General features: G+C 44.2%; 43 non-coding genes across 43 annotated transcripts; all 43 read right to left on the bottom strand.

Annotated features, from left to right (window-relative positions):
* Nucleotides 1-1,274: 1,274 nt before the first annotated feature.
* On the bottom strand, nt 1,275-1,345 carry trnag-gcc. Its single transcript has one exon. It is a non-coding gene; the product is annotated as a tRNA-Gly (tRNA).
* Nucleotides 1,346-3,055: 1,710 nt separating this feature from the next.
* trnad-guc lies at nt 3,056-3,127 on the bottom strand. Its single transcript has one exon. It is a non-coding gene; the product is annotated as a tRNA-Asp (tRNA).
* Nucleotides 3,128-3,659: 532 nt separating this feature from the next.
* Nucleotides 3,660-3,730, bottom strand: trnag-gcc. The gene has a single exon. It is a non-coding gene; the product is annotated as a tRNA-Gly (tRNA).
* Nucleotides 3,731-4,454: 724 nt separating this feature from the next.
* trnag-gcc lies at nt 4,455-4,525 on the bottom strand. Its single transcript has one exon. It is a non-coding gene; the product is annotated as a tRNA-Gly (tRNA).
* Nucleotides 4,526-4,645: 120 nt separating this feature from the next.
* On the bottom strand, nt 4,646-4,717 carry trnad-guc. Its single transcript has one exon. It is a non-coding gene; the product is annotated as a tRNA-Asp (tRNA).
* Nucleotides 4,718-5,249: 532 nt separating this feature from the next.
* On the bottom strand, nt 5,250-5,320 carry trnag-gcc. The gene has a single exon. It is a non-coding gene; the product is annotated as a tRNA-Gly (tRNA).
* A 120-nt stretch (nt 5,321-5,440) lies between these two features.
* trnad-guc lies at nt 5,441-5,512 on the bottom strand. The gene has a single exon. It is a non-coding gene; the product is annotated as a tRNA-Asp (tRNA).
* Nucleotides 5,513-6,044: 532 nt separating this feature from the next.
* trnag-gcc lies at nt 6,045-6,115 on the bottom strand. The gene has a single exon. It is a non-coding gene; the product is annotated as a tRNA-Gly (tRNA).
* A 1,519-nt stretch (nt 6,116-7,634) lies between these two features.
* trnag-gcc lies at nt 7,635-7,705 on the bottom strand. Its single transcript has one exon. It is a non-coding gene; the product is annotated as a tRNA-Gly (tRNA).
* Nucleotides 7,706-8,620: 915 nt separating this feature from the next.
* Nucleotides 8,621-8,692, bottom strand: trnad-guc. The gene has a single exon. It is a non-coding gene; the product is annotated as a tRNA-Asp (tRNA).
* Nucleotides 8,693-9,224: 532 nt separating this feature from the next.
* Nucleotides 9,225-9,295, bottom strand: trnag-gcc. The gene has a single exon. It is a non-coding gene; the product is annotated as a tRNA-Gly (tRNA).
* Nucleotides 9,296-9,415: 120 nt separating this feature from the next.
* Nucleotides 9,416-9,487, bottom strand: trnad-guc. The gene has a single exon. It is a non-coding gene; the product is annotated as a tRNA-Asp (tRNA).
* Nucleotides 9,488-10,019: 532 nt separating this feature from the next.
* On the bottom strand, nt 10,020-10,090 carry trnag-gcc. Its single transcript has one exon. It is a non-coding gene; the product is annotated as a tRNA-Gly (tRNA).
* A 724-nt stretch (nt 10,091-10,814) lies between these two features.
* trnag-gcc lies at nt 10,815-10,885 on the bottom strand. The gene has a single exon. It is a non-coding gene; the product is annotated as a tRNA-Gly (tRNA).
* Nucleotides 10,886-11,609: 724 nt separating this feature from the next.
* trnag-gcc lies at nt 11,610-11,680 on the bottom strand. The gene has a single exon. It is a non-coding gene; the product is annotated as a tRNA-Gly (tRNA).
* A 120-nt stretch (nt 11,681-11,800) lies between these two features.
* trnad-guc lies at nt 11,801-11,872 on the bottom strand. The gene has a single exon. It is a non-coding gene; the product is annotated as a tRNA-Asp (tRNA).
* A 532-nt stretch (nt 11,873-12,404) lies between these two features.
* trnag-gcc lies at nt 12,405-12,475 on the bottom strand. The gene has a single exon. It is a non-coding gene; the product is annotated as a tRNA-Gly (tRNA).
* A 915-nt stretch (nt 12,476-13,390) lies between these two features.
* On the bottom strand, nt 13,391-13,462 carry trnad-guc. The gene has a single exon. It is a non-coding gene; the product is annotated as a tRNA-Asp (tRNA).
* A 532-nt stretch (nt 13,463-13,994) lies between these two features.
* trnag-gcc lies at nt 13,995-14,065 on the bottom strand. Its single transcript has one exon. It is a non-coding gene; the product is annotated as a tRNA-Gly (tRNA).
* A 120-nt stretch (nt 14,066-14,185) lies between these two features.
* On the bottom strand, nt 14,186-14,257 carry trnad-guc. The gene has a single exon. It is a non-coding gene; the product is annotated as a tRNA-Asp (tRNA).
* Nucleotides 14,258-14,789: 532 nt separating this feature from the next.
* On the bottom strand, nt 14,790-14,860 carry trnag-gcc. The gene has a single exon. It is a non-coding gene; the product is annotated as a tRNA-Gly (tRNA).
* Nucleotides 14,861-14,980: 120 nt separating this feature from the next.
* Nucleotides 14,981-15,052, bottom strand: trnad-guc. Its single transcript has one exon. It is a non-coding gene; the product is annotated as a tRNA-Asp (tRNA).
* A 532-nt stretch (nt 15,053-15,584) lies between these two features.
* Nucleotides 15,585-15,655, bottom strand: trnag-gcc. The gene has a single exon. It is a non-coding gene; the product is annotated as a tRNA-Gly (tRNA).
* Nucleotides 15,656-16,570: 915 nt separating this feature from the next.
* On the bottom strand, nt 16,571-16,642 carry trnad-guc. The gene has a single exon. It is a non-coding gene; the product is annotated as a tRNA-Asp (tRNA).
* Nucleotides 16,643-17,174: 532 nt separating this feature from the next.
* trnag-gcc lies at nt 17,175-17,245 on the bottom strand. Its single transcript has one exon. It is a non-coding gene; the product is annotated as a tRNA-Gly (tRNA).
* A 120-nt stretch (nt 17,246-17,365) lies between these two features.
* trnad-guc lies at nt 17,366-17,437 on the bottom strand. The gene has a single exon. It is a non-coding gene; the product is annotated as a tRNA-Asp (tRNA).
* Nucleotides 17,438-17,969: 532 nt separating this feature from the next.
* trnag-gcc lies at nt 17,970-18,040 on the bottom strand. The gene has a single exon. It is a non-coding gene; the product is annotated as a tRNA-Gly (tRNA).
* Nucleotides 18,041-18,161: 121 nt separating this feature from the next.
* trnad-guc lies at nt 18,162-18,233 on the bottom strand. Its single transcript has one exon. It is a non-coding gene; the product is annotated as a tRNA-Asp (tRNA).
* A 532-nt stretch (nt 18,234-18,765) lies between these two features.
* Nucleotides 18,766-18,836, bottom strand: trnag-gcc. Its single transcript has one exon. It is a non-coding gene; the product is annotated as a tRNA-Gly (tRNA).
* Nucleotides 18,837-18,956: 120 nt separating this feature from the next.
* On the bottom strand, nt 18,957-19,028 carry trnad-guc. The gene has a single exon. It is a non-coding gene; the product is annotated as a tRNA-Asp (tRNA).
* A 532-nt stretch (nt 19,029-19,560) lies between these two features.
* trnag-gcc lies at nt 19,561-19,631 on the bottom strand. Its single transcript has one exon. It is a non-coding gene; the product is annotated as a tRNA-Gly (tRNA).
* A 120-nt stretch (nt 19,632-19,751) lies between these two features.
* trnad-guc lies at nt 19,752-19,823 on the bottom strand. The gene has a single exon. It is a non-coding gene; the product is annotated as a tRNA-Asp (tRNA).
* A 532-nt stretch (nt 19,824-20,355) lies between these two features.
* On the bottom strand, nt 20,356-20,426 carry trnag-gcc. The gene has a single exon. It is a non-coding gene; the product is annotated as a tRNA-Gly (tRNA).
* A 120-nt stretch (nt 20,427-20,546) lies between these two features.
* Nucleotides 20,547-20,618, bottom strand: trnad-guc. Its single transcript has one exon. It is a non-coding gene; the product is annotated as a tRNA-Asp (tRNA).
* A 532-nt stretch (nt 20,619-21,150) lies between these two features.
* On the bottom strand, nt 21,151-21,221 carry trnag-gcc. Its single transcript has one exon. It is a non-coding gene; the product is annotated as a tRNA-Gly (tRNA).
* A 120-nt stretch (nt 21,222-21,341) lies between these two features.
* Nucleotides 21,342-21,413, bottom strand: trnad-guc. Its single transcript has one exon. It is a non-coding gene; the product is annotated as a tRNA-Asp (tRNA).
* Nucleotides 21,414-21,945: 532 nt separating this feature from the next.
* Nucleotides 21,946-22,016, bottom strand: trnag-gcc. The gene has a single exon. It is a non-coding gene; the product is annotated as a tRNA-Gly (tRNA).
* A 120-nt stretch (nt 22,017-22,136) lies between these two features.
* trnad-guc lies at nt 22,137-22,208 on the bottom strand. Its single transcript has one exon. It is a non-coding gene; the product is annotated as a tRNA-Asp (tRNA).
* A 532-nt stretch (nt 22,209-22,740) lies between these two features.
* Nucleotides 22,741-22,811, bottom strand: trnag-gcc. Its single transcript has one exon. It is a non-coding gene; the product is annotated as a tRNA-Gly (tRNA).
* A 120-nt stretch (nt 22,812-22,931) lies between these two features.
* Nucleotides 22,932-23,003, bottom strand: trnad-guc. The gene has a single exon. It is a non-coding gene; the product is annotated as a tRNA-Asp (tRNA).
* Nucleotides 23,004-23,535: 532 nt separating this feature from the next.
* trnag-gcc lies at nt 23,536-23,606 on the bottom strand. Its single transcript has one exon. It is a non-coding gene; the product is annotated as a tRNA-Gly (tRNA).
* A 120-nt stretch (nt 23,607-23,726) lies between these two features.
* trnad-guc lies at nt 23,727-23,798 on the bottom strand. Its single transcript has one exon. It is a non-coding gene; the product is annotated as a tRNA-Asp (tRNA).
* Nucleotides 23,799-24,425: 627 nt separating this feature from the next.
* Nucleotides 24,426-24,497, bottom strand: trnad-guc. The gene has a single exon. It is a non-coding gene; the product is annotated as a tRNA-Asp (tRNA).
* Between the last annotated feature and the right edge of the window lie 229 nt (nt 24,498-24,726).

The following is a 24,726-nucleotide window of genomic DNA, read 5'->3' as shown; positions in this document are numbered from 1 at the left end:
TTGGAATGTTGGGCTTAAACCCTTCTAACAAAAATATCTGTAGAGACTGAATGGTTGGAGCTAGGAACTACTATGACCCAGCTATGGAAAGCTGAGACTCTCACAAACACGTACATGTAATCGATTTTGCTCTATACCGCTCACAAGCCACACAATACTAGTTTGCAGGTGAGGCGTTTGTGGGTAATCCCAGGACATTGTCACAAATGCCAAACTCAAGACAGTTGTCACTGACAAGTTGGTTACTCTTTCCCATTTAACAACTAAAGCCTTGCAAAAAGTTAATCACCTCACACACTGGAAATCTGCAATGGATTCACCAAAGTCTACTGAGAATGAGTAAATGTTCAAAGTCTTATTTTTCAAGAGTCAGTTGAGAATTCGACCAAGACCAGAGATTTCTGTTTGCCTGGCAATCTAACACAGATTTCCTCCTCAGGGGTTTGCATACTTGTCGAAATGACATGTTCAAAACTTCCTGCATTGGCCAGGAATCGAACCCGGGCCTCCCGCGTGGCAGGCGAGAATTCTACCACTGAACAACCAATGCCTTGGAAGGCTGAGTAAACCTCAAAGGCAGGAAATTGTATCATAAAGCTTTTTTTCCAAGAATATGTTCCACTTTGTGGGCTCAACAACATTGTTCACCCTAAAAAAAGAGCAGTACTTTCTCCCCGTGGGGGAATTGAATCCCGGTCTCCCGCGTGACAGGCGGGGATACTCACCACTATACTAACGAGGAGCAGGTGGGTTGGAACTTTGAAAAAACGTGGAGCATTGGTACTAACCCTAAATTTGGAATGTTGGGCTTAAACCCTTCTAACAAAAATATCTGTAGAGACTGAATGGTTGGAGCTAGGAACTACTATGACCCAGCTATGGAAAGCTGAGACTCTCACAAACACGTACATGTAATCGATTTTGCTCTATACCGCTCACAAGCCACACAATACTAGTTTGCAGGTGAGGCGTTTGTGGGTAATCCCAGGACATTGTCACAAATGCCAAACTCAAGACAGTTGTCACTGACAAGTTGGTTACTCTTTCCCATTTAACAACTAAAGCCTTGCAAAAAGTTAATCACCTCACACACTGGAAATCTGCAATGGATTCACCAAAGTCTACTGAGAATGAGTAAATGTTCAAAGTCTTATTTTTCAAGAGTCAGTTGAGAATTCGACCAAGACCAGAGATTTCTGTTTGCCTGGCAATCTAACACAGATTTCCTCCTCAGGGGTTTGCATACTTGTCGAAATGACATGTTCAAAACTTCCTGCATTGGCCGGGAATCGAACCCGGGCCTCCCGCGTGGCAGGCGAGAATTCTACCACTGAACAACCAATGCCTTGGAAGGCTGAGTTAACCTCAAAGGCAGGAAATTGTATCATAAAGCTTTTTTTCCAAGAATATGTTCCACTTTGTGGGCTCAGCAACATTGTTCACCCTAAAAAAAGAGCAGTACTTTCTCCCCGTGGGGGAATTGAATCCCGGTCTCCCGCGTGACAGGCGGGGATACTCACCACTATACTAACGAGGAGCAGGTGGGTTGGAACTTTGAAAAAACGTGGAGCATTGGTACTAACCCTAAATTTGGAATGTTGGGCTTAAACCCTTCTAACAAAAATATCTGTAGAGACTGAATGGTTGGAGCTAGGAACTACTATGACCCAGCTATGGAAAGCTGAGACTCTCACAAACACGTACATGTAATCGATTTTGCTCTATACCGCTCACAAGCCACACAATACTAGTTTGCAGGTGAGGCGTTTGTGGGTAATCCCAGGACATTGTCACAAATGCCAAACTCAAGACAGTTGTCACTGACAAGTTGGTTACTCTTTCCCATTTAACAACTAAAGCCTTGCAAAAAGTTAATCACCTCACACACTGGAAATCTGCAATGGATTCACCAAAGTCTACTGAGAATGAGTAAATGTTCAAAGTCTTATTTTTCAAGAGTCAGTTGAGAATTCGACCAAGACCAGAGATTTCTGTTTGCCTGGCAATCTAACACAGATTTCCTCCTCAGGGGTTTGCATACTTGTCGAAATGACATGTTCAAAACTTCCTGCATTGGCCAGGAATCGAACCCGGGCCTCCCGCGTGGCAGGCGAGAATTCTACCACTGAACAACCAATGCCTTGGAAGGCTGAGTTAACCTCAAAGGCAGGAAATTGTATCATAAAGCTTTTTTTCCAAGAATATGTTCCACTTTGTGGGCTCAACAACATTGTTCACCCTAAAAAAAGAGCAGTACTTTCTCCCCGTGGGGGAATTGAATCCCGGTCTCCCGCGTGACAGGCGGGGATACTCACCACTATACTAACGAGGAGCAGGTGGGTTGGAACTTTGAAAAAACGTGGAGCATTGGTACTAACCCTAAATTTGGAATGTTGGGCTTAAACCCTTCTAACAAAAATATCTGTAGAGACTGAATGGTTGGAGCTAGGAACTACTATGACCCAGCTATGGAAAGCTGAGACTCTCACAAACACGTACATGTAATCGATTTTGCTCTATACCGCTCACAAGCCACACAATACTAGTTTGCAGGTGAGGCGTTTGTGGGTAATCCCAGGACATTGTCACAAATGCCAAACTCAAGACAGTTGTCACTGACAAGTTGGTTACTCTTTCCCATTTAACAACTAAAGCCTTGCAAAAAGTTAATCACCTCACACACTGGAAATCTGCAATGGATTCACCAAAGTCTACTGAGAATGAGTAAATGTTCAAAGTCTTATTTTTCAAGAGTCAGTTGAGAATTCGACCAAGACCAGAGATTTCTGTTTGCCTGGCAATCTAACACAGATTTCCTCCTCAGGGGTTTGCATACTTGTCGAAATGACATGTTCAAAACTTCCTGCATTGGCCAGGAATCGAACCCGGGCCTCCCGCGTGGCAGGCGAGAATTCTACCACTGAACAACCAATGCCTTGGAAGGCTGAGTTAACCTCAAAGGCAGGAAATTGTATCATAAAGCTTTTTTTCCAAGAATATGTTCCACTTTGTGGGCTCAACAACATTGTTCACCCTAAAAAAAGAGCAGTACTTTCTCCCCGTCGGGGAATTGAACCCCGGTCTCCCGCGTGACAGGCGGGGATACTCACCACTATACTAACGAGGAGCAGGTGGGTTGGAACTTTGAAAAAACGTGGAGCATTGGTACTAACCCTAAATTTGGAATGTTGGGCTTAAACCCTTCTAACAAAAATATCTGTAGAGACTGAATGGTTGGAGCTAGGAACTACTATGACCCAGCTATGGAAAGCTGAGACTCTCACAAACACGTACATGTAATCGATTTTGCTCTATACCGCTCACAAGCCACACAATACTAGTTTGCAGGTGAGGCGTTTGTGGGTAATCCCAGGACATTGTCACAAATGCCAAACTCAAGACAGTTGTCACTGACAAGTTGGTTACTCTTTCCCATTTAACAACTAAAGCCTTGCAAAAAGTTAATCACCTCACACACTGGAAATCTGCAATGGATTCACCAAAGTCTACTGAGAATGAGTAAATGTTCAAAGTCTTATTTTTCAAGAGTCAGTTGAGAATTCGACCAAGACCAGAGATTTCTGTTTGCCTGGCAATCTAACACAGATTTCCTCCTCAGGGGTTTGCATACTTGTCGAAATGACATGTTCAAAACTTCCTGCATTGGCCGGGAATCGAACCCGGGCCTCCCGCGTGGCAGGCGAGAATTCTACCACTGAACAACCAATGCCTTGGAAGGCTGAGTTAACCTCAAAGGCAGGAAATTGTATCATAAAGCTTTTTTTCCAAGAATATGTTCCACTTTGTGGGCTCAGCAACATTGTTCACCCTAAAAAAAGAGCAGTACTTTCTCCCCGTGGGGGAATTGAATCCCGGTCTCCCGCGTGACAGGCGGGGATACTCACCACTATACTAACGAGGAGCAGGTGGGTTGGAACTTTGAAAAAACGTGGAGCATTGGTACTAACCCTAAATTTGGAATGTTGGGCTTAAACCCTTCTAACAAAAATATCTGTAGAGACTGAATGGTTGGAGCTAGGAACTACTATGACCCAGCTATGGAAAGCTGAGACTCTCACAAACACGTACATGTAATCGATTTTGCTCTATACCGCTCACAAGCCACACAATACTAGTTTGCAGGTGAGGCGTTTGTGGGTAATCCCAGGACATTGTCACAAATGCCAAACTCAAGACAGTTGTCACTGACAAGTTGGTTACTCTTTCCCATTTAACAACTAAAGCCTTGCAAAAAGTTAATCACCTCACACACTGGAAATCTGCAATGGATTCACCAAAGTCTACTGAGAATGAGTAAATGTTCAAAGTCTTATTTTTCAAGAGTCAGTTGAGAATTCGACCAAGACCAGAGATTTCTGTTTGCCTGGCAATCTAACACAGATTTCCTCCTCAGGGGTTTGCATACTTGTCGAAATGACATGTTCAAAACTTCCTGCATTGGCCGGGAATCGAACCCGGGCCTCCCGCGTGGCAGGCGAGAATTCTACCACTGAACAACCAATGCCTTGGAAGGCTGAGTTAACCTCAAAGGCAGGAAATTGTATCATAAAGCTTTTTTTCCAAGAATATGTTCCACTTTGTGGGCTCAGCAACATTGTTCACCCTAAAAAAAGAGCAGTACTTTCTCCCCGTCGGGGAATTGAACCCCGGTCTCCCGCGTGACAGGCGGGGATACTCACCACTATACTAACGAGGAGCAGGTGGGTTGGAACTTTGAAAAAACGTGGAGCATTGGTACTAACCCTAAATTTGGAATGTTGGGCTTAAACCCTTCTAACAAAAATATCTGTAGAGACTGAATGGTTGGAGCTAGGAACTACTATGACCCAGCTATGGAAAGCTGAGACTCTCACAAACACGTACATGTAATCGATTTTGCTCTATACCGCTCACAAGCCACACAATACTAGTTTGCAGGTGAGGCGTTTGTGGGTAATCCCAGGACATTGTCACAAATGCCAAACTCAAGACAGTTGTCACTGACAAGTTGGTTACTCTTTCCCATTTAACAACTAAAGCCTTGCAAAAAGTTAATCACCTCACACACTGGAAATCTGCAATGGATTCACCAAAGTCTACTGAGAATGAGTAAATGTTCAAAGTCTTATTTTTCAAGAGTCAGTTGAGAATTCGACCAAGACCAGAGATTTCTGTTTGCCTGGCAATCTAACACAGATTTCCTCCTCAGGGGTTTGCATACTTGTCGAAATGACATGTTCAAAACTTCCTGCATTGGCCGGGAATCGAACCCGGGCCTCCCGCGTGGCAGGCGAGAATTCTACCACTGAACAACCAATGCCTTGGAAGGCTGAGTTAACCTCAAAGGCAGGAAATTGTATCATAAAGCTTTTTTTCCAAGAATATGTTCCACTTTGTGGGCTCAGCAACATTGTTCACCCTAAAAAAAGAGCAGTACTTTCTCCCCGTCGGGGAATTGAACCCCGGTCTCCCGCGTGACAGGCGGGGATACTCACCACTATACTAACGAGGAGCAGGTGGGTTGGAACTTTGAAAAAACGTGGAGCATTGGTACTAACCCTAAATTTGGAATGTTGGGCTTAAACCCTTCTAACAAAAATATCTGTAGAGACTGAATGGTTGGAGCTAGGAACTACTATGACCCAGCTATGGAAAGCTGAGACTCTCACAAACACGTACATGTAATCGATTTTGCTCTATACCGCTCACAAGCCACACAATACTAGTTTGCAGGTGAGGCGTTTGTGGGTAATCCCAGGACATTGTCACAAATGCCAAACTCAAGACAGTTGTCACTGACAAGTTGGTTACTCTTTCCCATTTAACAACTAAAGCCTTGCAAAAAGTTAATCACCTCACACACTGGAAATCTGCAATGGATTCACCAAAGTCTACTGAGAATGAGTAAATGTTCAAAGTCTTATTTTTCAAGAGTCAGTTGAGAATTCGACCAAGACCAGAGATTTCTGTTTGCCTGGCAATCTAACACAGATTTCCTCCTCAGGGGTTTGCATACTTGTCGAAATGACATGTTCAAAACTTCCTGCATTGGCCGGGAATCGAACCCGGGCCTCCCGCGTGGCAGGCGAGAATTCTACCACTGAACAACCAATGCCTTGGAAGGCTGAGTTAACCTCAAAGGCAGGAAATTGTATCATAAAGCTTTTTTTCCAAGAATATGTTCCACTTTGTGGGCTCAGCAACATTGTTCACCCTAAAAAAAGAGCAGTACTTTCTCCCCGTGGGGGAATTGAATCCCGGTCTCCCGCGTGACAGGCGGGGATACTCACCACTATACTAACAAGGAGCAGGTGGGTTGGAACTTTGAAAAAACGTGGAGCATTGGTACTAACCCTAAATTTGGAATGTTGGGCTTAAACCCTTCTAACAAAAATATCTGTAGAGACTGAATGGTTGGAGCTAGGAACTACTATGACCCAGCTATGGAAAGCTGAGACTCTCACAAACACGTACATGTAATCGATTTTGCTCTATACCGCTCACAAGCCACACAATACTAGTTTGCAGGTGAGGCGTTTGTGGGTAATCCCAGGACATTGTCACAAATGCCAAACTCAAGACAGTTGTCACTGACAAGTTGGTTACTCTTTCCCATTTAACAACTAAAGCCTTGCAAAAAGTTAATCACCTCACACACTGGAAATCTGCAATGGATTCACCAAAGTCTACTGAGAATGAGTAAATGTTCAAAGTCTTATTTTTCAAGAGTCAGTTGAGAATTCGACCAAGACCAGAGATTTCTGTTTGCCTGGCAATCTAACACAGATTTCCTCCTCAGGGGTTTGCATACTTGTCGAAATGACATGTTCAAAACTTCCTGCATTGGCCAGGAATCGAACCCGGGCCTCCCGCGTGGCAGGCGAGAATTCTACCACTGAACAACCAATGCCTTGGAAGGCTGAGTTAACCTCAAAGGCAGGAAATTGTATCATAAAGCTTTTTTTCCAAGAATATGTTCCACTTTGTGGGCTCAACAACATTGTTCACCCTAAAAAAAGAGCAGTACTTTCTCCCCGTGGGGGAATTGAATCCCGGTCTCCCGCGTGACAGGCGGGGATACTCACCACTATACTAACGAGGAGCAGGTGGGTTGGAACTTTGAAAAAACGTGGAGCATTGGTACTAACCCTAAATTTGGAATGTTGGGCTTAAACCCTTCTAACAAAAATATCTGTAGAGACTGAATGGTTGGAGCTAGGAACTACTATGACCCAGCTATGGAAAGCTGAGACTCTCACAAACACGTACATGTAATCGATTTTGCTCTATACCGCTCACAAGCCACACAATACTAGTTTGCAGGTGAGGCGTTTGTGGGTAATCCCAGGACATTGTCACAAATGCCAAACTCAAGACAGTTGTCACTGACAAGTTGGTTACTCTTTCCCATTTAACAACTAAAGCCTTGCAAAAAGTTAATCACCTCACACACTGGAAATCTGCAATGGATTCACCAAAGTCTACTGAGAATGAGTAAATGTTCAAAGTCTTATTTTTCAAGAGTCAGTTGAGAATTCGACCAAGACCAGAGATTTCTGTTTGCCTGGCAATCTAACACAGATTTCCTCCTCAGGGGTTTGCATACTTGTCGAAATGACATGTTCAAAACTTCCTGCATTGGCCGGGAATCGAACCCGGGCCTCCCGCGTGGCAGGCGAGAATTCTACCACTGAACAACCAATGCCTTGGAAGGCTGAGTTAACCTCAAAGGCAGGAAATTGTATCATAAAGCTTTTTTTCCAAGAATATGTTCCACTTTGTGGGCTCAGCAACATTGTTCACCCTAAAAAAAGAGCAGTACTTTCTCCCCGTGGGGGAATTGAATCCCGGTCTCCCGCGTGACAGGCGGGGATACTCACCACTATACTAACAAGGAGCAGGTGGGTTGGAACTTTGAAAAAACGTGGAGCATTGGTACTAACCCTAAATTTGGAATGTTGGGCTTAAACCCTTCTAACAAAAATATCTGTAGAGACTGAATGGTTGGAGCTAGGAACTACTATGACCCAGCTATGGAAAGCTGAGACTCTCACAAACACGTACATGTAATCGATTTTGCTCTATACCGCTCACAAGCCACACAATACTAGTTTGCAGGTGAGGCGTTTGTGGGTAATCCCAGGACATTGTCACAAATGCCAAACTCAAGACAGTTGTCACTGACAAGTTGGTTACTCTTTCCCATTTAACAACTAAAGCCTTGCAAAAAGTTAATCACCTCACACACTGGAAATCTGCAATGGATTCACCAAAGTCTACTGAGAATGAGTAAATGTTCAAAGTCTTATTTTTCAAGAGTCAGTTGAGAATTCGACCAAGACCAGAGATTTCTGTTTGCCTGGCAATCTAACACAGATTTCCTCCTCAGGGGTTTGCATACTTGTCGAAATGACATGTTCAAAACTTCCTGCATTGGCCAGGAATCGAACCCGGGCCTCCCGCGTGGCAGGCGAGAATTCTACCACTGAACAACCAATGCCTTGGAAGGCTGAGTTAACCTCAAAGGCAGGAAATTGTATCATAAAGCTTTTTTTCCAAGAATATGTTCCACTTTGTGGGCTCAGCAACATTGTTCACCCTAAAAAAAGAGCAGTACTTTCTCCCCGTCGGGGAATTGAACCCCGGTCTCCCGCGTGACAGGCGGGGATACTCACCACTATACTAACGAGGAGCAGGTGGGTTGGAACTTTGAAAAAACGTGGAGCATTGGTACTAACCCTAAATTTGGAATGTTGGGCTTAAACCCTTCTAACAAAAATATCTGTAGAGACTGAATGGTTGGAGCTAGGAACTACTATGACCCAGCTATGGAAAGCTGAGACTCTCACAAACACGTACATGTAATCGATTTTGCTCTATACCGCTCACAAGCCACACAATACTAGTTTGCAGGTGAGGCGTTTGTGGGTAATCCCAGGACATTGTCACAAATGCCAAACTCAAGACAGTTGTCACTGACAAGTTGGTTACTCTTTCCCATTTAACAACTAAAGCCTTGCAAAAAGTTAATCACCTCACACACTGGAAATCTGCAATGGATTCACCAAAGTCTACTGAGAATGAGTAAATGTTCAAAGTCTTATTTTTCAAGAGTCAGTTGAGAATTCGACCAAGACCAGAGATTTCTGTTTGCCTGGCAATCTAACACAGATTTCCTCCTCAGGGGTTTGCATACTTGTCGAAATGACATGTTCAAAACTTCCTGCATTGGCCGGGAATCGAACCCGGGCCTCCCGCGTGGCAGGCGAGAATTCTACCACTGAACAACCAATGCCTTGGAAGGCTGAGTTAACCTCAAAGGCAGGAAATTGTATCATAAAGCTTTTTTTCCAAGAATATGTTCCACTTTGTGGGCTCAGCAACATTGTTCACCCTAAAAAAAGAGCAGTACTTTCTCCCCGTCGGGGAATTGAACCCCGGTCTCCCGCGTGACAGGCGGGGATACTCACCACTATACTAACGAGGAGCAGGTGGGTTGGAACTTTGAAAAAACGTGGAGCATTGGTACTAACCCTAAATTTGGAATGTTGGGCTTAAACCCTTCTAACAAAAATATCTGTAGAGACTGAATGGTTGGAGCTAGGAACTACTATGACCCAGCTATGGAAAGCTGAGACTCTCACAAACACGTACATGTAATCGATTTTGCTCTATACCGCTCACAAGCCACACAATACTAGTTTGCAGGTGAGGCGTTTGTGGGTAATCCCAGGACATTGTCACAAATGCCAAACTCAAGACAGTTGTCACTGACAAGTTGGTTACTCTTTCCCATTTAACAACTAAAGCCTTGCAAAAAGTTAATCACCTCACACACTGGAAATCTGCAATGGATTCACCAAAGTCTACTGAGAATGAGTAAATGTTCAAAGTCTTATTTTTCAAGAGTCAGTTGAGAATTCGACCAAGACCAGAGATTTCTGTTTGCCTGGCAATCTAACACAGATTTCCTCCTCAGGGGTTTGCATACTTGTCGAAATGACATGTTCAAAACTTCCTGCATTGGCCGGGAATCGAACCCGGGCCTCCCGCGTGGCAGGCGAGAATTCTACCACTGAACAACCAATGCCTTGGAAGGCTGAGTTAACCTCAAAGGCAGGAAATTGTATCATAAAGCTTTTTTTCCAAGAATATGTTCCACTTTGTGGGCTCAGCAACATTGTTCACCCTAAAAAAAGAGCAGTACTTTCTCCCCGTGGGGGAATTGAATCCCGGTCTCCCGCGTGACAGGCGGGGATACTCACCACTATACTAACAAGGAGCAGGTGGGTTGGAACTTTGAAAAAACGTGGAGCATTGGTACTAACCCTAAATTTGGAATGTTGGGCTTAAACCCTTCTAACAAAAATATCTGTAGAGACTGAATGGTTGGAGCTAGGAACTACTATGACCCAGCTATGGAAAGCTGAGACTCTCACAAACACGTACATGTAATCGATTTTGCTCTATACCGCTCACAAGCCACACAATACTAGTTTGCAGGTGAGGCGTTTGTGGGTAATCCCAGGACATTGTCACAAATGCCAAACTCAAGACAGTTGTCACTGACAAGTTGGTTACTCTTTCCCATTTAACAACTAAAGCCTTGCAAAAAGTTAATCACCTCACACACTGGAAATCTGCAATGGATTCACCAAAGTCTACTGAGAATGAGTAAATGTTCAAAGTCTTATTTTTCAAGAGTCAGTTGAGAATTCGACCAAGACCAGAGATTTCTGTTTGCCTGGCAATCTAACACAGATTTCCTCCTCAGGGGTTTGCATACTTGTCGAAATGACATGTTCAAAACTTCCTGCATTGGCCGGGAATCGAACCCGGGCCTCCCGCGTGGCAGGCGAGAATTCTACCACTGAACAACCAATGCCTTGGAAGGCTGAGTTAACCTCAAAGGCAGGAAATTGTATCATAAAGCTTTTTTTCCAAGAATATGTTCCACTTTGTGGGCTCAGCAACATTGTTCACCCTAAAAAAAGAGCAGTACTTTCTCCCCGTGGGGGAATTGAATCCCGGTCTCCCGCGTGACAGGCGGGGATACTCACCACTATACTAACAAGGAGCAGGTGGGTTGGAACTTTGAAAAAACGTGGAGCATTGGTACTAACCCTAAATTTGGAATGTTGGGCTTAAACCCTTCTAACAAAAATATCTGTAGAGACTGAATGGTTGGAGCTAGGAACTACTATGACCCAGCTATGGAAAGCTGAGACTCTCACAAACACGTACATGTAATCGATTTTGCTCTATACCGCTCACAAGCCACACAATACTAGTTTGCAGGTGAGGCGTTTGTGGGTAATCCCAGGACATTGTCACAAATGCCAAACTCAAGACAGTTGTCACTGACAAGTTGGTTACTCTTTCCCATTTAACAACTAAAGCCTTGCAAAAAGTTAATCACCTCACACACTGGAAATCTGCAATGGATTCACCAAAGTCTACTGAGAATGAGTAAATGTTCAAAGTCTTATTTTTCAAGAGTCAGTTGAGAATTCGACCAAGACCAGAGATTTCTGTTTGCCTGGCAATCTAACACAGATTTCCTCCTCAGGGGTTTGCATACTTGTCGAAATGACATGTTCAAAACTTCCTGCATTGGCCGGGAATCGAACCCGGGCCTCCCGCGTGGCAGGCGAGAATTCTACCACTGAACAACCAATGCCTTGGAAGGCTGAGTTAACCTCAAAGGCAGGAAATTGTATCATAAAGCTTTTTTTCCAAGAATATGTTCCACTTTGTGGGCTCAGCAACATTGTTCACCCTAAAAAAAGAGCAGTACTTTCTCCCCGTCGGGGAATTGAACCCCGGTCTCCCGCGTGACAGGCGGGGATACTCACCACTATACTAACGAGGAGCAGGTGGGTTGGAACTTTGAAAAAACGTGGAGCATTGGTACTAACCCTAAATTTGGAATGTTGGGCTTAAACCCTTCTAACAAAAATATCTGTAGAGACTGAATGGTTGGAGCTAGGAACTACTATGACCCAGCTATGGAAAGCTGAGACTCTCACAAACACGTACATGTAATCGATTTTGCTCTATACCGCTCACAAGCCACACAATACTAGTTTGCAGGTGAGGCGTTTGTGGGTAATCCCAGGACATTGTCACAAATGCCAAACTCAAGACAGTTGTCACTGACAAGTTGGTTACTCTTTCCCATTTAACAACTAAAGCCTTGCAAAAAGTTAATCACCTCACACACTGGAAATCTGCAATGGATTCACCAAAGTCTACTGAGAATGAGTAAATGTTCAAAGTCTTATTTTTCAAGAGTCAGTTGAGAATTCGACCAAGACCAGAGATTTCTGTTTGCCTGGCAATCTAACACAGATTTCCTCCTCAGGGGTTTGCATACTTGTCGAAATGACATGTTCAAAACTTCCTGCATTGGCCGGGAATCGAACCCGGGCCTCCCGCGTGGCAGGCGAGAATTCTACCACTGAACAACCAATGCCTTGGAAGGCTGAGTTAACCTCAAAGGCAGGAAATTGTATCATAAAGCTTTTTTTCCAAGAATATGTTCCACTTTGTGGGCTCAGCAACATTGTTCACCCTAAAAAAAGAGCAGTACTTTCTCCCCGTGGGGGAATTGAATCCCGGTCTCCCGCGTGACAGGCGGGGATACTCACCACTATACTAACAAGGAGCAGGTGGGTTGGAACTTTGAAAAAACGTGGAGCATTGGTACTAACCCTAAATTTGGAATGTTGGGCTTAAACCCTTCTAACAAAAATATCTGTAGAGACTGAATGGTTGGAGCTAGGAACTACTATGACCCAGCTATGGAAAGCTGAGACTCTCACAAACACGTACATGTAATCGATTTTGCTCTATACCGCTCACAAGCCACACAATACTAGTTTGCAGGTGAGGCGTTTGTGGGTAATCCCAGGACATTGTCACAAATGCCAAACTCAAGACAGTTGTCACTGACAAGTTGGTTACTCTTTCCCATTTAACAACTAAAGCCTTGCAAAAAGTTAATCACCTCACACACTGGAAATCTGCAATGGATTCACCAAAGTCTACTGAGAATGAGTAAATGTTCAAAGTCTTATTTTTCAAGAGTCAGTTGAGAATTCGACCAAGACCAGAGATTTCTGTTTGCCTGGCAATCTAACACAGATTTCCTCCTCAGGGGTTTGCATACTTGTCGAAATGACATGTTCAAAACTTCCTGCATTGGCCAGGAATCGAACCCGGGCCTCCCGCGTGGCAGGCGAGAATTCTACCACTGAACAACCAATGCCTTGGAAGGCTGAGTTAACCTCAAAGGCAGGAAATTGTATCATAAAGCTTTTTTTCCAAGAATATGTTCCACTTTGTGGGCTCAGCAACATTGTTCACCCTAAAAAAAGAGCAGTACTTTCTCCCCGTCGGGGAATTGAACCCCGGTCTCCCGCGTGACAGGCGGGGATACTCACCACTATACTAACGAGGAGCAGGTGGGTTGGAACTTTGAAAAAACGTGGAGCATTGGTACTAACCCTAAATTTGGAATGTTGGGCTTAAACCCTTCTAACAAAAATATCTGTAGAGACTGAATGGTTGGAGCTAGGAACTACTATGACCCAGCTATGGAAAGCTGAGACTCTCACAAACACGTACATGTAATCGATTTTGCTCTATACCGCTCACAAGCCACACAATACTAGTTTGCAGGTGAGGCGTTTGTGGGTAATCCCAGGACATTGTCACAAATGCCAAACTCAAGACAGTTGTCACTGACAAGTTGGTTACTCTTTCCCATTTAACAACTAAAGCCTTGCAAAAAGTTAATCACCTCACACACTGGAAATCTGCAATGGATTCACCAAAGTCTACTGAGAATGAGTAAATGTTCAAAGTCTTATTTTTCAAGAGTCAGTTGAGAATTCGACCAAGACCAGAGATTTCTGTTTGCCTGGCAATCTAACACAGATTTCCTCCTCAGGGGTTTGCATACTTGTCGAAATGACATGTTCAAAACTTCCTGCATTGGCCGGGAATCGAACCCGGGCCTCCCGCGTGGCAGGCGAGAATTCTACCACTGAACAACCAATGCCTTGGAAGGCTGAGTTAACCTCAAAGGCAGGAAATTGTATCATAAAGCTTTTTTTCCAAGAATATGTTCCACTTTGTGGGCTCAGCAACATTGTTCACCCTAAAAAAAGAGCAGTACTTTCTCCCCGTCGGGGAATTGAACCCCGGTCTCCCGCGTGACAGGCGGGGATACTCACCACTATACTAACGAGGAGCAGGTGGGTTGGAACTTTGAAAAAACGTGGAGCATTGGTACTAACCCTAAATTTGGAATGTTGGGCTTAAACCCTTCTAACAAAAATATCTGTAGAGACTGAATGGTTGGAGCTAGGAACTACTATGACCCAGCTATGGAAAGCTGAGACTCTCACAAACACGTACATGTAATCGATTTTGCTCTATACCGCTCACAAGCCACACAATACTAGTTTGCAGGTGAGGCGTTTGTGGGTAATCCCAGGACATTGTCACAAATGCCAAACTCAAGACAGTTGTCACTGACAAGTTGGTTACTCTTTCCCATTTAACAACTAAAGCCTTGCAAAAAGTTAATCACCTCACACACTGGAAATCTGCAATGGATTCACCAAAGTCTACTGAGAATGAGTAAATGTTCAAAGTCTTATTTTTCAAGAGTCAGTTGAGAATTCGACCAAGACCAGAGATTTCTGTTTGCCTGGCAATCTAACACAGATTTCCTCCTCAGGGGTTTGCATACTTGTCGAAATGACATGTTCAAAACTTCCTGCATTGGCCGGGAATCGAACCCGGGCCTCCCGCGTGGCAGGCGAGAATTCTACCACTGAACAACCAATGCCTTGGAAGGCTGAGTTAACCTCAAAGGCAGGAAATTGTATCATAAAGCTTTTTTTCCAAGAATATGTTCCACTTTGTGGGCTCAGCAACATTGTTCACCCTAAAAAAAGAGCAGTACTTTCTCCCCGTCGGGGAATTGAACCCCGGTCTCCCGCGTGACAGGCGGGGATACTCACCACTATACTAACGAGGAGCAGGTGGGTTGGAACTTTGAAAAAACGTGGAGCATTGGTACTAACCCTAAATTTGGAATGTTGGGCTTAAACCCTTCTAACAAAAATATCTGTAGAGACTGAATGGTTGGAGCTAGGAACTACTATGACCCAGCTATGGAAAGCTGAGACTCTCACAAACACGTACATGTAATCGATTTTGCTCTATACCGCTCACAAGCCACACAATACTAGTTTGCAGGTGAGGCGTTTGTGGGTAATCCCAGGACATTGTCACAAATGCCAAACTCAAGACAGTTGTCACTGACAAGTTGGTTACTCTTTCCCATTTAACAACTAAAGCCTTGCAAAAAGTTAATCACCTCACACACTGGAAATCTGCAATGGATTCACCAAAGTCTACTGAGAATGAGTAAATGTTCAAAGTCTTATTTTTCAAGAGTCAGTTGAGAATTCGACCAAGACCAGAGATTTCTGTTTGCCTGGCAATCTAACACAGATTTCCTCCTCAGGGGTTTGCATACTTGTCGAAATGACATGTTCAAAACTTCCTGCATTGGCCGGGAATCGAACCCGGGCCTCCCGCGTGGCAGGCGAGAATTCTACCACTGAACAACCAATGCCTTGGAAGGCTGAGTTAACCTCAAAGGCAGGAAATTGTATCATAAAGCTTTTTTTCCAAGAATATGTTCCACTTTGTGGGCTCAGCAACATTGTTCACCCTAAAAAAAGAGCAGTACTTTCTCCCCGTGGGGGAATTGAATCCCGGTCTCCCGCGTGACAGGCGGGGATACTCACCACTATACTAACAAGGAGCAGGTGGGTTGGAACTTTGAAAAAACGTGGAGCATTGGTACTAACCCTAAATTTGGAATGTTGGGCTTAAACCCTTCTAACAAAAATATCTGTAGAGACTGAATGGTTGGAGCTAGGAACTACTATGACCCAGCTATGGAAAGCTGAGACTCTCACAAACACGTACATGTAATCGATTTTGCTCTATACCGCTCACAAGCCACACAATACTAGTTTGCAGGTGAGGCGTTTGTGGGTAATCCCAGGACATTGTCACAAATGCCAAACTCAAGACAGTTGTCACTGACAAGTTGGTTACTCTTTCCCATTTAACAACTAAAGCCTTGCAAAAAGTTAATCACCTCACACACTGGAAATCTGCAATGGATTCACCAAAGTCTACTGAGAATGAGTAAATGTTCAAAGTCTTATTTTTCAAGAGTCAGTTGAGAATTCGACCAAGACCAGAGATTTCTGTTTGCCTGGCAATCTAACACAGATTTCCTCCTCAGGGGTTTGCATACTTGTCGAAATGACATGTTCAAAACTTCCTGCATTGGCCAGGAATCGAACCCGGGCCTCCCGCGTGGCAGGCGAGAATTCTACCACTGAACAACCAATGCCTTGGAAGGCTGAGTTAACCTCAAAGGCAGGAAATTGTATCATAAAGCTTTTTTTCCAAGAATATGTTCCACTTTGTGGGCTCAGCAACATTGTTCACCCTAAAAAAAGAGCAGTACTTTCTCCCCGTCGGGGAATTGAACCCCGGTCTCCCGCGTGACAGGCGGGGATACTCACCACTATACTAACGAGGAGCAGGTGGGTTGGAACTTTGAAAAAACGTGGAGCATTGGTACTAACCCTAAATTTGGAATGTTGGGCTTAAACCCTTCTAACAAAAATATCTGTAGAGACTGAATGGTTGGAGCTAGGAACTACTATGACCCAGCTATGGAAAGCTGAGACTCTCACAAACACGTACATGTAATCGATTTTGCTCTATACCGCTCACAAGCCACACAATACTAGTTTGCAGGTGAGGCGTTTGTGGGTAATCCCAGGACATTGTCACAAATGCCAAACTCAAGACAGTTGTCACTGACAAGTTGGTTACTCTTTCCCATTTAACAACTAAAGCCTTGCAAAAAGTTAATCACCTCACACACTGGAAATCTGCAATGGATTCACCAAAGTCTACTGAGAATGAGTAAATGTTCAAAGTCTTATTTTTCAAGAGTCAGTTGAGAATTCGACCAAGACCAGAGATTTCTGTTTGCCTGGCAATCTAACACAGATTTCCTCCTCAGGGGTTTGCATACTTGTCGAAATGACATGTTCAAAACTTCCTGCATTGGCCGGGAATCGAACCCGGGCCTCCCGCGTGGCAGGCGAGAATTCTACCACTGAACAACCAATGCCTTGGAAGGCTGAGTTAACCTCAAAGGCAGGAAATTGTATCATAAAGCTTTTTTTCCAAGAATATGTTCCACTTTGTGGGCTCAGCAACATTGTTCACCCTAAAAAAAGAGCAGTACTTTCTCCCCGTCGGGGAATTGAACCCCGGTCTCCCGCGTGACAGGCGGGGATACTCACCACTATACTAACGAGGAGCAGGTGGGTTGGAACTTTGAAAAAACGTGGAGCATTGGTACTAACCCTAAATTTGGAATGTTGGGCTTAAACCCTTCTAACAAAAATATCTGTAGAGACTGAATGGTTGGAGCTAGGAACTACTATGACCCAGCTATGGAAAGCTGAGACTCTCACAAACACGTACATGTAATCGATTTTGCTCTATACCGCTCACAAGCCACACAATACTAGTTTGCAGGTGAGGCGTTTGTGGGTAATCCCAGGACATTGTCACAAATGCCAAACTCAAGACAGTTGTCACTGACAAGTTGGTTACTCTTTCCCATTTAACAACTAAAGCCTTGCAAAAAGTTAATCACCTCACACACTGGAAATCTGCAATGGATTCACCAAAGTCTACTGAGAATGAGTAAATGTTCAAAGTCTTATTTTTCAAGAGTCAGTTGAGAATTCGACCAAGACCAGAGATTTCTGTTTGCCTGGCAATCTAACACAGATTTCCTCCTCAGGGGTTTGCATACTTGTCGAAATCACATGTTCAAAACTTCCTGCATTGGCCGGGAATCGAACCCGGGCCTCCCGCGTGGCAGGCGAGAATTCTACCACTGAACAACCAATGCCTTGGAAGGCTGAGTTAACCTCAAAGGCAGGAAATTGTATCATAAAGCTTTTTTTCCAAGAATATGTTCCACTTTGTGGGCTCAGCAACATTGTTCACCCTAAAAAAAAAAGCAGTACTTTCTCCCCGTCGGGGAATTGAACCCCGGTCTCCCGCGTGACAGGCGGGGATACTCACCACTATACTAACGAGGAGCAGGTGGGTTGGGGCTTTGAAAAAACGTGGAGCATTGGTACTAACCCTAAATTTGGACTGTTGGGCTTAAACCCTTCTAACAAAAATATCTGTAGAGACTGAATGGTTGGAGCTAGGAACTACTATGACCCCGCTATGGAAAGCTGAGACTCTCACAAACACGTACATGTAATCGATTTTGCTCTATACCGCTCACAAGCCACACAATACTAGTTTGCAGGTGAGGCGTTTGTGGGTAATCCCAGGACATTGTCACAAATGCCAAACTCAAGACAGTTGTCACTGACAAGTTGGTTACTCTTTCCCATTTAACAACTAAAGCCTTGCAAAAAGTTAATCACCTCACACACTGGAAATCTGCAATGGATTCACCAAAGTCTACTGAGAATGAGTAAATGTTCAAAGTCTTATTTTTCAAGAGTCAGTTGAGAATTCGACCAAGACCAGAGATTTCTGTTTGCCTGGCAATCTAACACAGATTTCCTCCTCAGGGGTTTGCATACTTGTCGAAATGACATGTTCAAAACTTCCTGCATTGGCCGGGAATCGAACCCGGGCCTCCCGCGTGGCAGGCGAGAATTCTACCACTGAACAACCAATGCCTTGGAAGGCTGAGTTAACCTCAAAGGCAGGAAATTGTATCATAAAGCTTTTTTTCCAAGAATATGTTCCACTTTGTGGGCTCAACAACATTGTTCACCCTAAAAAAAGAGCAGTACTTTCTCCCCGTCGGGGAATTGAACCCCGGTCTCCCGCGTGACAGGCGGGGATACTCACCACTATACTAACGAGGAGCAGGTGGGTTGGAACTTTGAAAAAACGTGGAGCATTGGTACTAACCCTAAATTTGGAATGTTGGGCTTAAACCCTTCTAACAAAAATATCTGTAGAGACTGAATGGTTGGAGCTAGGAACTACTATGACCCAGCTATGGAAAGCTGAGACTCTCACAAACACGTACATGTAATCGATTTTGCTCTATACCGCTCACAAGCCACACAATACTAGTTTGCAGGTGAGGCGTTTGTGGGTAATCCCAGGACATTGTCACAAATGCCAAACTCAAGACAGTTGTCACTGACAAGTTGGTTACTCTTTCCCATTTAACAACTAAAGCCTTGCAAAAAGTTAATCACCTCACACACTGGAAATCTGCAATGGATTCACCAAAGTCTACTGAGAATGAGTAAATGTTCAAAGTCTTATTTTTCAAGAGTCAGTTGAGAATTCGACCAAGACCAGAGATTTCTGTTTGCCTGGCAATCTAACACAGATTTCCTCCTCAGGGGTTTGCATACTTGTCGAAATGACATGTTCAAAACTTCCTGCATTGGCCGGGAATCGAACCCGGGCCTCCCGCGTGGCAGGCGAGAATTCTACCACTGAACAACCAATGCCTTGGAAGGCTGAGTTAACCTCAAAGGCAGGAAATTGTATCATAAAGCTTTTTTTCCAAGAATATGTTCCACTTTGTGGGCTCAGCAACATTGTTCACCCTAAAAAAAGAGCAGTACTTTCTCCCCGTCGGGGAATTGAACCCCGGTCTCCCGCGTGACAGGCGGGGATACTCACCACTATACTAACGAGGAGCAGGTGGGTTGGAACTTTGAAAAAACGTGGAGCATTGGTACTAACCCTAAATTTGGAATGTTGGGCTTAAACCCTTCTAACAAAAATATCTGTAGAGACTGAATGGTTGGAGCTAGGAACTACTATGACCCAGCTATGGAAAGCTGAGACTCTCACAAACACGTACATGTAATCGATTTTGCTCTATACCGCTCACAAGCCACACAATACTAGTTTGCAGGTGAGGCGTTTGTGGGTAATCCCAGGACATTGTCACAAATGCCAAACTCAAGACAGTTGTCACTGACAAGTTGGTTACTCTTTCCCATTTAACAACTAAAGCCTTGCAAAAAGTTAATCACCTCACACACTGGAAATCTGCAATGGATTCACCAAAGTCTACTGAGAATGAGTAAATGTTCAAAGTCTTATTTTTCAAGAGTCAGTTGAGAATTCGACCAAGACCAGAGATTTCTGTTTGCCTGGCAATCTAACACAGATTTCCTCCTCAGGGGTTTGCATACTTGTCGAAATGACATGTTCAAAACTTCCTGCATTGGCCGGGAATCGAACCCGGGCCTCCCGCGTGGCAGGCGAGAATTCTACCACTGAACAACCAATGCCTTGGAAGGCTGAGTTAACCTCAAAGGCAGGAAATTGTATCATAAAGCTTTTTTTCCAAGAATATGTTCCACTTTGTGGGCTCAGCAACATTGTTCACCCTAAAAAAAGAGCAGTACTTTCTCCCCGTCGGGGAATTGAACCCCGGTCTCCCGCGTGACAGGCGGGGATACTCACCACTATACTAACGAGGAGCAGGTGGGTTGGAACTTTGAAAAAACGTGGAGCATTGGTACTAACCCTAAATTTGGAATGTTGGGCTTAAACCCTTCTAACAAAAATATCTGTAGAGACTGAATGGTTGGAGCTAGGAACTACTATGACCCAGCTATGGAAAGCTGAGACTCTCACAAACACGTACATGTAATCGATTTTGCTCTATACCGCTCACAAGCCACACAATACTAGTTTGCAGGTGAGGCGTTTGTGGGTAATCCCAGGACATTGTCACAAATGCCAAACTCAAGACAGTTGTCACTGACAAGTTGGTTACTCTTTCCCATTTAACAACTAAAGCCTTGCAAAAAGTTAATCACCTCACACACTGGAAATCTGCAATGGATTCACCAAAGTCTACTGAGAATGAGTAAATGTTCAAAGTCTTATTTTTCAAGAGTCAGTTGAGAATTCGACCAAGACCAGAGATTTCTGTTTGCCTGGCAATCTAACACAGATTTCCTCCTCAGGGGTTTGCATACTTGTCGAAATGACATGTTCAAAACTTCCTGCATTGGCCGGGAATCGAACCCGGGCCTCCCGCGTGGCAGGCGAGAATTCTACCACTGAACAACCAATGCCTTGGAAGGCTGAGTTAACCTCAAAGGCAGGAAATTGTATCATAAAGCTTTTTTTCCAAGAATATGTTCCACTTTGTGGGCTCAACAACATTGTTCACCCTAAAAAAAGAGCAGTACTTTCTCCCCGTCGGGGAATTGAACCCCGGTCTCCCGCGTGACAGGCGGGGATACTCACCACTATACTAACGAGGAGCAGGTGGGTTGGAACTTTGAAAAAACGTGGAGCATTGGTACTAACCCTAAATTTGGAATGTTGGGCTTAAACCCTTCTAACAAAAATATCTGTAGAGACTGAATGGTTGGAGCTAGGAACTACTATGACCCAGCTATGGAAAGCTGAGACTCTCACAAACACGTACATGTAATCGATTTTGCTCTATACCGCTCACAAGCCACACAATACTAGTTTGCAGGTGAGGCGTTTGTGGGTAATCCCAGGACATTGTCACAAATGCCAAACTCAAGACAGTTGTCACTGACAAGTTGGTTACTCTTTCCCATTTAACAACTAAAGCCTTGCAAAAAGTTAATCACCTCACACACTGGAAATCTGCAATGGATTCACCAAAGTCTACTGAGAATGAGTAAATGTTCAAAGTCTTATTTTTCAAGAGTCAGTTGAGAATTCGACCAAGACCAGAGATTTCTGTTTGCCTGGCAATCTAACACAGATTTCCTCCTCAGGGGTTTGCATACTTGTCGAAATGACATGTTCAAAACTTCCTGCATTGGCCGGGAATCGAACCCGGGCCTCCCGCGTGGCAGGCGAGAATTCTACCACTGAACAACCAATGCCTTGGAAGGCTGAGTTAACCTCAAAGGCAGGAAATTGTATCATAAAGCTTTTTTTCCAAGAATATGTTCCACTTTGTGGGCTCAACAACATTGTTCACCCTAAAAAAAGAGCAGTACTTTCTCCCCGTCGGGGAATTGAACCCCGGTCTCCCGCGTGACAGGCGGGGATACTCACCACTATACTAACGAGGAGCAGGTGGGTTGGAACTTTGAAAAAACGTGGAGCATTGGTACTAACCCTAAATTTGGAATGTTGGGCTTAAACCCTTCTAACAAAAATATCTGTAGAGACTGAATGGTTGGAGCTAGGAACTACTATGACCCAGCTATGGAAAGCTGAGACTCTCACAAACACGTACATGTAATCGATTTTGCTCTATACCGCTCACAAGCCACACAATACTAGTTTGCAGGTGAGGCGTTTGTGGGTAATCCCAGGACATTGTCACAAATGCCAAACTCAAGACAGTTGTCACTGACAAGTTGGTTACTCTTTCCCATTTAACAACTAAAGCCTTGCAAAAAGTTAATCACCTCACACACTGGAAATCTGCAATGGATTCACCAAAGTCTACTGAGAATGAGTAAATGTTCAAAGTCTTATTTTTCAAGAGTCAGTTGAGAATTCGACCAAGACCAGAGATTTCTGTTTGCCTGGCAATCTAACACAGATTTCCTCCTCAGGGGTTTGCATACTTGTCGAAATGACATGTTCAAAACTTCCTGCATTGGCCGGGAATCGAACCCGGGCCTCCCGCGTGGCAGGCGAGAATTCTACCACTGAACAACCAATGCCTTGGAAGGCTGAGTTAACCTCAAAGGCAGGAAATTGTATCATAAAGCTTTTTTTCCAAGAACATGTTCCACTTTGTGGGCTCAGCAACATTGTTCACCCTAAAAAAAGAGCAGTACTTTCTCCCCGTCGGGGAATTGAACCCCGGTCTCCCGCGTGACAGGCGGGGATACTCACCACTATACTAACGAGGAGCAGGTGGGTTGGGCCTTTGAAAAAACGTGGAGCATTGGTACTAACCCTAAATTTGGACTGTTGGGCTTAAACCCTTCTAACAAAAATATCTGTAGAGACTGAATGGTTGGAGCTAGGAACTACTATGACCCCGCTATGGAAAGCTGAGACTCTCACAAACACGTACATGTAATCGATTTTGCTCTATACCGCTCACAAGCCACACAATACTAGTTTGCAGGTGAGGCGTTTGTGGGTAATCCCAGGACAATGTCACAAATGCCAAACTCAAGACAGTTGTCACTGACAAGTTGGTTACTCTTTCCCATTTAACAACTAAAGCCTTGCAAAAAGTTAATCACCTCACACACTGGAAATCTGCAATGGATTCACCAAAGTCTACTGAGAATGAGTAAATGTTCAAAGTCTTATTTTTCAAGAGTCAGTTGAGAATTCGACCAAGACCAGAGATTTCTGTTTGCCTGGCAATCTAACACAGATTTCCTCCTCAGGGGTTTGCATACTTGTCGAAATGACATGTTCAAAACTTCCTGCATTGGCCGGGAATCGAACCCGGGCCTCCCGCGTGGCAGGCGAGAATTCTACCACTGAACAACCAATGCCTTGGAAGGCTGAGTTAACCTCAAAGGCAGGAAATTGTATCATAAAGCTTTTTTTCCAAGAATATGTTCCACTTTGTGGGCTCAACAACATTGTTCACCCTAAAAAAAGAGCAGTACTTTCTCCCCGTCGGGGAATTGAACCCCGGTCTCCCGCGTGACAGGCGGGGATACTCACCACTATACTAACGAGGAGCAGGTGGGTTGGAACTTTGAAAAAACGTGGAGCATTGGTACTAACCCTAAATTTGGAATGTTGGGCTTAAACCCTTCTAACAAAAATATCTGTAGAGACTGAATGGTTGGAGCTAGGAACTACTATGACCCAGCTATGGAAAGCTGAGACTCTCACAAACACGTACATGTAATCGATTTTGCTCTATACCGCTCACAAGCCACACAATACTAGTTTGCAGGTGAGGCGTTTGTGGGTAATCCCAGGACATTGTCACAAATGCAAAACTCAAGACAGTTGTCACTGACAAGTTGGTTACTCTTTCCCATTTAACAACTAAAGCCTTGCAGTTGAGAATTCGACCAAGACCAGAGATTTCTGTTTGCCTGGCAATCTAACACAGATTTCCTCCTCAGGGGTTTGCATACTTGTCGAAATGACATGTTCAAAACTTCCTGCATTGGCCGGGAATCGAACCCGGGACTCCCGCGTGGCAGGCGAGAATTCTACCACTGAACAACCAATGCCTTGGAAGGCTGAGGTAACCTCAAAGGCAGGAAATTGTATCATAAAGCTTTTTTTCCAAGAATATGTTCCACTTTGTGGGCTCAGCAACATTGTTCACCCTAAAAAAAGAGCAGTACTTTCTCCCCGTCGGGGAATTGAACCCCGGTCTCCCGCGTGACAGGCGGGGATACTCACCACTATACTAACGAGGAGCAGGTGGGTTGGAACTTTGAAAAAACGTGGAGCATTGGTACTAACCCTAAATTTGGAATGTTGGGCCCTTCTAACAAAAATATCTGTAGAGACTGAATGGTTGGAGCTAGGAACTACTATGACCCCGCTATGGAAAGCTGAGACTCTCACAAACACGTACATGTAATCGATTTTGCTCTATACCGCTCACAAGCCACACAATACTAGTTTGCAGGTGAGGCGTTTGTG

Source organism: Oncorhynchus mykiss, unplaced genomic scaffold (assembly GCF_013265735.2).
Source record: "Oncorhynchus mykiss isolate Arlee unplaced genomic scaffold, USDA_OmykA_1.1 un_scaffold_413, whole genome shotgun sequence".
Taxonomy (NCBI): Eukaryota; Metazoa; Chordata; class Actinopteri; order Salmoniformes; family Salmonidae; genus Oncorhynchus; species Oncorhynchus mykiss.
This window is presented reverse-complemented; position numbering and strand designations above follow the sequence as displayed.